The sequence below is a fragment of the Gigantopelta aegis genome, chromosome 10 (genome assembly GCF_016097555.1).
Source record: "Gigantopelta aegis isolate Gae_Host chromosome 10, Gae_host_genome, whole genome shotgun sequence".
NCBI classification, from domain to species: Eukaryota; Metazoa; Mollusca; class Gastropoda; order Neomphalida; family Peltospiridae; genus Gigantopelta; species Gigantopelta aegis.
This window is the reverse complement of record NC_054708.1, coordinates 84,596,886-84,608,829: the sequence shown is the minus strand read 5'-3', so window position 1 is coordinate 84,608,829 and position 11,944 is coordinate 84,596,886. Positions and strand designations below refer to the sequence as shown.

Below are 11,944 nucleotides of genomic sequence, written 5' to 3'. Positions count from 1 at the left end.
GAATCCATTTTGTATTACCTTAGAAAAGGACTTATTATAAAACGTTTTAATCCAGTTTTTAACAGATGGTTTAAAATTAAAAATATCAAGTACTTGGTCTACGAATGGCCATGATATAGAATCAAAAGCTTTTTCAAAGTCTATTAATAAAAGTATGCCGGGAATTTTGTGCGTTTCCGTATGTTGCATAATATCATATATTAGTCTTATATTTTTTCCAATGTATCTTCCTTTTATGAAACCAGTTTGGTCTTTATCTATTATTAAATCTAATATCTGTTTTATTCGGTTAGCGATACAACCTGATGCCATTTTGTAAATACAGTTTAATAATGTTAAGGGTCTCCCATTTTTAAGTTATTCTTTTGGTTTAATTGCTTTTGGGATACATGTAATTATACCTAACTTTTGGATGTTAGACATCTCTTTAACAGAATAACTATAGTTAATAGATCGAACTATGAAATGACCCAGATCTATTCAGAAAAATTTAAAGAATTCAATCGAAAAGCCATCCGAACCTGGGCTTTTTTCATTTTTCATACCTTTGAAATATGTTAATACTTCCGAATATGTTATTTCGCCTTCTTATTTATTTGCGTCGTCATCACTTAATTTATTGAATTTTAAATTACGTATTTTTTCCATCACATCATTATCATTTTGCCCAGAGGGTGCAGAGTAAAGTTTTTGACAGGTAAGTACATTAAAATGAAGGACAAAATACCTTGGACAAGGAGACTGAAAACCACCATCTATTATATCAAAAATGTAACAAATAGTTTGTTTTATATATATATTATTATTCATTATTTAAAATAGCAAAAATGTCACATTTAAAGTTCTATCATACATGAATTAAAATTGTATTGGAATCATGATGTAATAAGCTTGAAAAATGTGAAAAAGAGAGTATGATTAACATGAAAACAATGGTAAAACTGTCACATATTTATCAATATTTTTAAAGGAATATTTACAAATCAGTTAAATTATGCCTATCCCTTATATAAATGTCAAATGAAAGGAACAAGTGGAATTGTTTACTTCCGTTCCTCACGGAGCAAAAATGACCTAGTATTTGATAAAAAGGTTTTTAAAACAGACCTGTTATAGGCCTACACTATTTCTTATATATTGTACAATAGACTATTGGTCTAGTCACTATTATTATAACTGTGTAATTAATTATAATTGTTTTTATATTTTATCATTTCCAAACATAGTTCCGCAGTTACTGGTGGTAGATTGAAAATGGCGTCTTTTGCTCGGCGAAACTAAAACTTCAAAGAACTCCGACAAAACAAGGAACAGAACATAATGACACATTAGGTATGTCTCCATTTTCATAAATAAATTAAATCTGAATTGTATATATAGTTTGAACCGATCGTTCCTTGCATTTTTTTAATTTTTAATTTTTGCGTACCTGGCAACAGGTTAAAACATGCGATATATCAATGTTACGTGTTACCGTTAAATCCTATTTTCGTACACACACACACACACACATATATATATATATATATATATATATATATATATAGTACATATTTCACCAAAGTAAACATCTACCAGGGCCCAGGGGATCAAAAATCCCATCACCCGACGCCCGTGCCAAGTGGAATTTTCATGTTGGGCAAGTAATTAACTGCATATGCCCGATGACAAGTGACCAATGTAATACCTAAAACTTTTTTTAAATTTTGTTACAAATCTCAGCAAAACCATTGGAAAGAGATCTGATCATCGAAGCATTTACATAGCTCTAAGGAGAAGTAACCCTAAATGCTGGAACGATTGGAATTCTTGCCAATACATTAACACACCAAAACTGAAAACAATGTGTTGAAAAGTTTGATAACAACTTAAAGGAGAGGACAATTAAGGCATTTGCCCTGGTATGTATATTCAACGATATATAATGCACATTATTGCTTAATATCAATATGTATAATCGTATAGTTAATTAATAAAACGGTTAAATGTGACGGCTATTATATATAACGGGCGCAGCCATTTTGTACCTTCTCAGTGAGTACGCCCTCTGGCGAGCTGGTGGTTATGTAATACTTAACGCGTAACGTCAGGAATGAGCCTTAGAACTAGAGAAACACAATGTACCTGTTTTTTGCGGGATGATAAATAGTCATGCATTGCAATGTTCTGTAATAATACACATCCCAGTAAGCCAGCAATAAGTATATCAATATATACATATATTATTTTTCAATACAAAATAAAATACCATTATCAAAGTGGCTACACAACAAGTCGGAACAATTAACAATGTTTTGCCCATGCATTAACATACGTACTGAAATGATACACAGAGTGTTTTCTTAGTTAATTGTCTATGCCGTTAGTCGCTTCTAATTGTGATTCCTAATTGGCAGGTGTGTATTTGATTGGTAACCAGACGAGCCAATTAATTGATGCTGTCTAGACACAAAAATACATACCGGTATTGTGGAATATTACCTGTCGCCCCTAAAATTGTAATGGACATGGTTTATTACTGTAAATAGTTCGGTAAAAAAAATTGATTACATAGACTATTCCATCTAAAACCACAGAACTGACCAATTACGTAGTCCCAAAGAAAATTATCACTTGGGTATCGTGGGTTGTAATTTTTGCTCCAACGTAGCATAACAATAGGCCTAATAGTGTAAATTTTTCCTTTGGATTATTTAACAGAGAAAAATACTATAACCCCATTTTGTTTTGTTAATGCAACTTGAAATATATTTAGTTAAATAGTTTATTATATTATTACGTCATTTATGCTGTTTTACAAGTCAGGTTGATCAAAGAGAAACGCTTTGTCGAAAATTACTGCTTTTGTTTACACTGTACATACAGGAGATGGTCAGAAGCCCACAGGACGTCACAAAAACTAAACAAAATGGCTGCCTCCAGTTAGCAGGAATAATCATGGTTTTTTATTAACTCTAAAATTACGCGTTTTTCATTTGCTAAAGTGTCAGTATGTGTTGGTGGTCCAGGCATGCATCTTTCTAACACTTAAGGCTCTTGTTTGAGTTGACCCTACCTTTAAGAGTTATTCCCTCTTTACTATCGACTAAGAGCGGTGATTTCCGCCACTGAATGTTTGACTGAATTTGTACAAGTAATCAGTTTGATGTTCTTCAAACTTGGAAATACCATCCAATATGCATTACAGCTTATATAAACATAGAGTATACATGACATGTGTGTGCAATCAAAATGTTTAATCCTTGCAAACATGGTACTGGTATATCAGGTGGGATACAGTTTAAAACTGTCATTTTCAAATTAAATTAGACATTAACGTGTTTCCGGAATCTGCTCTTTGCAAATGAACGGGGGCGTAAAGCAAGTGCTACTAACAAGTTTGTAATTTTCGAGTTCACTTGAACAAAACATAAATATTATGAACTGTATTCTTATAAAAGTTGTAAGATATTTTAGTTTAAATGTATAATAAACCTTGTAGCAGAACATACTTAATGTTTTTCAGTATTTTGCAAATGTAAATCTACATTCGTGTTAAATGAACATGTACACTGAAGTTAGATTTCATTATCCCCCGTCGTAATTGTGATGGTGTGATGCCCTCTAAGCATACATGAATATATTAAAAAATTTCTGCTTTCTTAATAGTTTTAACACATAAATTATGCTCAATAAATTAAAAATACAAGGCTGCAATTGATGTACACCCCCTCCCCAGCTGTTGTTTAAAAAGCCTGCACTATTTAAAAACATTTGCAGAGTAACAGAGCTCATGTTTACTTTGACCCCGCCACGGCTGTTTACAAGAGACTTCTCTCAGCTATGAACAGGATAATAACATCCCAGAGAAGTGTTTTGGGGCAGAGAGTGTTAAATAATATGCTCACAATAATGACACATGGGCCAAAATCCCTAAACAAATTTGAACCAATGCCAGCCATAAAAGAATGGCTCACAAGTGGAAAGGGATCTCACCACATCCATGACCATACAACAAGTAGTCACTAAGACATACATTGACAATGACACAGTAATTATATTTAGATGAACAAGTGGACACTACCAAACAAATAAAGTTTAAATCAAGAAATGGACACTATTTAAAAAATAAAGTCTAAATCAACAAGTAGAGAAGACAGTGGATACTACTGGACAGACATATACATTTAGTACTTCCTGGGCAAATGTTGTAACCTCTTAGCAAAATTCTTTATTTGTGCAATTAAACCATTTACTTTCAAGATTATTACATTATTTAGCACTGTATTAAATTAAATAGGAGTAACTCAATTGGTTACCTTAAGAAGTATGGGCAAGTGGAAAAATATATTGGGCAATTGATTATCTGATCGGCACTTGCCCATTGTCAAGTATTTTTTTGGAAATTTGTTTAACCCCTGATCTATGGTCCGTTTTTTAACATTTTGATATTTATTGGACCTCCAATGTTTACAAGTCTAATGGACAAATCAAGCATGCATATTCCGCTCAGTTTTCAAGCGGAATCGATAAAATCATGGAATTAATTATTTTGTGGCGAAATATGAGATGTACCAACAAATATAAACACTTACTGTATAAAGAATGAATGAATGAATGAATGTTTAACGACACCCCAGCACGAAAAATACATCGGCTATTGGGTGTCAAACTATGGTAGTGCAAATAAATAAAGTGATGATCAACATCAATATAAAAATTCAAGGTTTAAACAAAAACAGTGTAAAGAACTGTGCAAAAATACAAATACAAATATCACAGAATTTTACGGACACCGAATTTTACTCTAAACTTCAATTTGTGCTGTATTGGCCATTCTCAAAGAGAATGTTACACCCCTGCACCACGATGAGGTTACAGCACGCGCAGGGGTACTGTATAAAGAAAACCTCCCGAGTTACATTTTATGTATAACTAGACAATTTGTCCAAATAGTAATCCTGCATTAATCTAATTTTCAGTTACGAATAAAATCTCGAATTTATCTCGAATAATAATAATAATAATAATAATAATAATAATAATAATAAATCAATAAATGAATTAATTTAATTATTAACTAAATAAAAACAAATGTTTTTTTAATTTGTTTCCTTTACACACACACACACACACGGATGGAACTGGGCGGCAAGAGATCATGCATTTGCTTGTTTCTTGTGGTTTTCTTGTTCAATTAATATGCACATTTTTTAATTTAGTGTGCTTACCCGTGTTTAACACCTAGTAGCCAATGTGCACATTTGCACGAAGCAGTTGTCTCGAGCAGCATTTGTCACCAAGTCACAGTTATGCATCAATTAAAATAAGTGTTCATCTTTACGAGGCATTCCTCAACAACACAGTTAATGTGATATCGATTAAGTAGGAATAAGTTATCACTAACAGAAGTTGTCATCAACAGTATGGCTGGATTTAACATTAGCTGTTGAGCGACAGCGATCTGCAGTAACAACATTATCTGCAGTAACTACATTATCTGCAGTAACAACATTATCTGCAGTAACAACATTATCTGCAGTAACTACATTATCTGCAGTAACTACATTATCTGCAGTAACTACATTATCTGCAGTAACTACATTATCTGCAGTAACTACATTATCTGCAGTAACTACATTATCTGCAGTAACTACATTATCTGCAGTAACTACATTATCTGCAGTAACTACATTATCTGCAGTAACAACATTATCTGCAGTAACAACATTATCTGCAGTAACAACATTATCTGCAGTAACTACATTATCTGCAGTAACTACATTATCTGCAGTAACTACATTATCTGCAGTAACAACATTATCTGCAGTAACTACATTATCTGCAGTAACTACATTATCTGCAGTAACTACATTATCTGCAGTAACAACATTATCTGCAGTAACAACATTATCTGCAGTAACAACATTATCTGCAGTAACTACATTATCTGCAGTAACTACATTATCTGCAGTAACAACATTATCTGCAGTAACAACATTATCTGCAGTAACTACATTATCTGCAGTAACTACATTATCTGCAGTAACTACATTATCTGCAGTAACTACATTATCTGCAGTAACTACATTTAGAGTTGCAGTTGCTGCCGCTATCTGTTATAAAAATTACAAAATGTTGTAGCCTTTATGCAAATAATATGTCGCTATCTGTTAAGCAGTACTGCAGTTAGGAATTTTGTTAATTTCTGCAACTCAACGCGATCTGTTATAAACTGAAAGATGCGAAATAAAACACATACACACGCACATTCTTTAGCCTCTCTCTCTCTCTCTCTCTCTCTCTCTCTCTCTCTCTCTCTCTCTCTCTCTCTCTCTCTCTCTCTCTCTCTCTCTCTTTGTCGGTGGTAAAGCGTCCGCTTGATGCGCTATTGGTCTGGGATTGATCCCCGTCGGTGGGCCCAGTTCATCATGACTGGTATATCAAAGACAGTGTCTATGGGATGGTGCATATAAAAGATCCCAAGGTTAGTACTAATGGAAATATGTAGTGGGTTTCGTCTCTAAGACTATATATCAAAATTACCAAATGTTTAACATCCAGTAGTCGATGATTAATAAATCAATGTGCTCAAGTGCAGGGGTTGAAATTTAATTTGTTTACCACTATCCCAAAGGAATAGTGAATTTCAAAAAACACTATTCCGTCTAAAAATGTACTATCCCTTCAATTATTAATGTACCACTAGTTTTCCTGACTGTGCTACGTCACCATGTACAACATTGTGTAACAAACATTTGTTTATATACGAGTCTATGCATTACTGCGTACCAGCTGGAATTATAAACGAACTCACTCCAAACATTAGTCTTGATCAAAAAGGCGTTCATTTTGTAGCGGTAAGTGCATGAGAAAGGTCTAAAGAAAAAGCGTAAGCAGAATAGTTGCAGGCGATTTTCGGTATTCCGTGCTTTATTTTCACTTTCATGACGGAATATTGGAAGAATTGTTTTACTATTCTGTTTCGAAATTTACCATTTGCAGAATAGCGGAATAGCTTAAAATTCGACCTCTGAAGTGGTGTCATTAAACAAAACAAACTTTAATTTAATTTTTTTTTTTTATGTAAAATTATACTGGACAAACTTTCGATCAAGTCAGAAGTGTTATCCTTGACTACAAGCTTTTGAATATGTGCATGTTTGTTAGGGACCAGTGCAATAATTACGTGGCACTGGTTTCATAAAAAAAATAACCCCATGATCCCCATCAACTGAGTACCTGCCATCCATATAACTAACAGCTTAACCATTACGTCAGCAGTACCAGTCTATATACCGTGTGTGCTAACATCTTAACCATTGCGTCAGCAGTACCAGCCTATATATCGTGTGTGTTAACATCTTAACCATTGCGTCAGCAGTGCCAGCCTATATATCGTGTGTGTTAACATCTTAACCATTGCGTCAGCAGTGCCAGCCTATATATCGTGTGTGTTAACATCTTAACCATTGCGTCAGCAGTGCCAGCCTATATACCGTGTGTGCTAACATCTTAACCATTACGTCAGCAGTGCCAGCCTAACATCTTAACCATTACGTCAGCAGTGCCAGCCTAACATCTTAACCATTGCGTCAGCAGTGCCAGCCTAACATCTTAACCATTGCGACAGCAGTGCCAGCCTATATACCGTGTGTGCTAACAGCTTAACCATTACGTCAGCAGTGCCAGTCTACATACCGTGTGTGCTAACAGCTTAACCAGTGCGTCAGCAGTGCCAGTCTACACATCGTGTGTGCTAACAGCTTAACCATTGCGTCAGCAGTGCCAGTCTACACATCGTGTGTGCTAACAGCTTAACCATTGCGTCAGCAGTGCCAGTCTACACATCGTGTGTGCTAACAGCTTAACCATTGCGTCAGCAGTGCCAGTCTACACATCGTGTGTGCTAACAGCTGAACCATTGCGTCAGCAGTGCCAGCCTACACATCGTGTGTGCCAACAGCTTAACCATTACGTCAGCAGTGCCAGTCTACATATCGTGCGTGCCAACAACTTAACCATTACGTCAGCAGTGCCAGTCTACATATCGTGTGTGCTAACAGCTTAACCATTACGTCAGCAGTGCCAGCCTACATATCGTGTGTACCAACAGCTTAACCATTACGTCAGCAGTGCCAGTCTACACATTGTGTGTGCCAACAGCTTAACCATTACGTCAGCAGTGCCAGCCTACATATCGTGTGTACCATCAGCTTAACCATTGCGTCAGCAGTGCCAGTCTACACATCGTGTGTACCAACAGCTTAACCATTACATCAGCAGTGCCAGCCTAACAGCTTAACCATTGCGTCAGCAGTGCCAGCCTATATATCGTGTGTACTAACAGCTTAACCATTGCGTCAGCAGTGCCAGCCTATATATCGTGTGTACTAACAGCTTAACCATTACGTCAGCAGTGCCAGCCTATACATCGTGTGTACTAACAGCTTAACCATTGCGTCAGCAGTACCAGCCTATATATATCGTGTGTACTAACATCTTAACCATTACGTCAGCGGTACCAGCCTATATATCGTGTGTACTAACAGCTTAACCATTACGTCAGCGGTACCAGCCTATATATCGTGTGTACTAACAGCTTAACCATTACGTCAGCGGTACCAGCCTATATATCGTGTGTACTAACAGCTTAAGCAGTGTCAGCCTATGCATCGTGTGTACTAACAGCTTAACCATTACGTCAGCGGTACCAGCCTATATATCGTGTGTACTAACATCTTAACCATTACGTCAGCAGTACCAGCCTATACATCGTGTGTACTAACATCTTAACCATTACGTCAGCAGTGCCAGCCTATATATTGTGTCGTGTGTACTAACATCTTAACCATTATGTCAGCAGTGCCAGCCTATATATCGTGTCGTGTGTACTAACATCTTAACCATTACGTCAGCAGTGCCAGCCTATGCATCGTGTGTACTAACAGCTTAACAATTACGTCAGCAGTGCCAGCCTATGCATCGTGTGTACTAACAGCTTAACCGTTACGTCAGCAGTGCCAGCCTATGCATCGTGTGTACTAACATCTTAACCGTTACGTCAGCAGTGCCAGCCTATGCATCGTGTGTACTAACATCTTAACCGTTACGTCAGCAGTGCCAGCCTATGCATCGTGTGTACTAACAGCTTAACCGTTACGTCAGCAGTGCCAGCCTATGCATCTTGTGTACTAACAGCTTAACCGTTACGTCAGCAGTGCCAGCCTATGCATCGTGTGTACTAACAGCTTAACCGTTACGTCAGCAGTGCCAGCCTATGCATCGTGTGTACTAACAGCTTAACCGTTACGTCAGCAGTGCCAGCCTATGCATCGTGTGTACTAACAGCTTAACCGTTACGTCAGCAGTGCAAGCCTATGCATCGTGTGTACTAACAGCTTAACCGTTACGTCAGCAGTGCAAGCCTATGCATCGTGTGTACTAACAGCTTAACCGTTACGTCAGCAGTGCAAGCCTATGCATCGTGTGTACTAACAGCTTAACCGTTACGTCAGCAGTGCAAGCCTATGCATCGTGTGTACTAACAGCTTAACCATTACGTCAGCAGTGCAAGCGTATGCATCGTGTTTACTAACAGCTTAACCATTACGTCAGCAGTGCCAGCCTATATATCGTGTGTGTTAACATCTTAACCATTACGTCAGCAGTGCCAGTCTACATATCCAGTCTACATATCGTGTGTGCAATCAGCTTAAGCATTACGTCAGCAGTGCCAGTCTACACATCGTGTGTGCTAACAGCTTAACCATTACGTCAGCAGTGCCAGCCTACATATCGTGTGTGCCAACAGCTTAACCATTACGTCAGCAGTGCCAGCCTACACATCGTGTGTGCCAACAGCTTAACCATTACGTCAGCAGTGCCAGCCTACATATCGTGTGTACCATCAGCTTAACCATTGCGTCAGCAGTGCCAGTCTACACATCGTGTGTACCAACAGCTTAACCATTACGTCAGCAGTGGCAGCCTAACAGCTTAACCATTGCGTCAGCAGTGCCAGCCTATATATTGTGTGTACTAACAGCTTAACCATTGCGTCAGCAGTGCCAGCCTATATATCGTGTGTACTAACAGCTTAACCATTACGTCAGCGGTACCAGCCTATATATCGTGTGTACTAACAGCTTAACCATTACGTCAGCGGTACCAGCCTATACATCGTGTGTACTAACATCTTAACCATTACGTCAGCAGTGCCAGCCTATACATCGTGTGTACTAACATCTTAACCATTACGTCAGCAGTGCCAGCCTATATATCGTGTGTACTAACATCTTAACCATTACGTCAGCGGTACCAGGCTATATATCGTGTGTACTAACAGCTTAACCATTACGTCAGCGGTACCAGCCTATATATCGTGTGTACTAACAGCTTAACCATTACGTCAGCGGTACCAGCCTATACATCGTGTGTACTAACATCTTAACCATTACGTCAGCAGTGCCAGCCTATATATCGTGTCGTGTGTACTAACATCTTAACCATTACGTCAGCAGTGCCAGCCTATGCATCGTGTGTACTAACAGCTTAACCATTACGTCAGCAGTGCCAGCCTATGCATCGTGTGTACTAACAGCTTAACCATTACGTCAGCAGTGCCAGCCTATGCATCGTGTGTACTAACATCTTAACCATTACGTCAGCAGTGCCAGGCTATGCATCGTGTGTACTAACATCTTAACCATTACGTCAGCAGTGCAAGCCTATGCATCGTGTGTACTAACAGCTTAACCATTACGTCAGCAGTGCAAGCCTATGCATCGTGTGTACTAACAGCTTAACCATTACGTCAGCAGTGCAAGCCTATGCATCGTGTGTACTAACAGCTTAACCATTACGTCAGCAGTGCAAGCCTATGCATCGTGTGTACTAACAGCTTAACCATTACGTCAGCAGTACCAGCCTATATATCGTGCGCATAACCAACTCAGTGGCGCAGAGGTCTAAACCATCAGACTTAAGGATGGTAGGTATACATCCCGATACCGGCTCTCACCCAGAGCGAGCTTTTAAAGACTCAATAGGCAGATGTAAGGCCACTACACCAGTGTTCGAGATTAACAGTATCCCTGATATCCCTGGGATACCAGAATTTAATTTTGGATACCAGACTTCAAGAACCCAGTATCCCACCGGGATACAATATAATACTAAATTTTCAGGTGGGATACCAGATTTTGAAATGTTAGTATCCAACTGGGATACTGGCCAAATTTTTTAATCTTGAACACTGTACACCTACCTGCTTTCTTAGTACAGAGGCGGATCTAAGGGGGGCACCAGCCCCCCCCCCCCCCTAAACTTTGCGACAGTTATAATTTTATTATATATTGTTAAACAAAATTTCATTGGAGAATCCAAGGAACAACTAATAAAAAGGTCTGGCGTTATGCATGACTGATGTCACACACCTAGAAGTCCTGCCCCTCCATTCAAAGATGTCACACACCTAGAAGTCCTGCCCCTCCATTCAAAGATGTCACACACCTAGAAGTCCTGCCCCTCCATTCAAAGATGTGATACACCTAGAAGTCCTACCCTCCATTCAAAGATATCACACACCTAGAAGTCCTACCCTCCATTCAAAGATGTCATACACCTAGAAGTCCTACCCCTCCATTCAAAGATGTCATACACCTAGAAGTCCTACCCCTCCATTCAAAGATATCACACACCTAGAAGTCCTACCCTCCATTCAAAGATGTGATACACCTAGAAGTCCTACCCTCCATTCAAAGATGTCACACACCTAGAAGTCCTACCCCTCCATTCAAAGATGTCACACACCTAGAAGTCCTGCCCCTCCATTCAAAGATGTCACACACCTAGAAGTCCTGCCCCTCCATTCAAAGATGTCACACACCTAGAAGTCCTACCCCTCCATTCAAAGATGTCACACACCTAGAAGTCCTACCCCTCCATTCAAAGATGTCACACA

At 38.3% G+C, this 11,944-nt stretch overlaps 1 protein-coding gene across 1 annotated transcript in view; it reads left to right on the top strand.

The window, feature by feature from the left end:
• The first annotated feature begins 1,249 nt into the window (after nucleotides 1-1,249).
• The window catches only part of LOC121383875 (centriolin-like), a 154,603-nt gene continuing 143,908 nt past the window's right edge, over nucleotides 1,250-11,944 (top strand). Inside the window, exon 1 of the mRNA XM_041513972.1 lies at nucleotides 1,250-1,332. The gene's annotated coding sequence lies outside the window, so the exon portion shown is untranslated. The remainder of the gene's footprint in view (nucleotides 1,333-11,944) is intronic.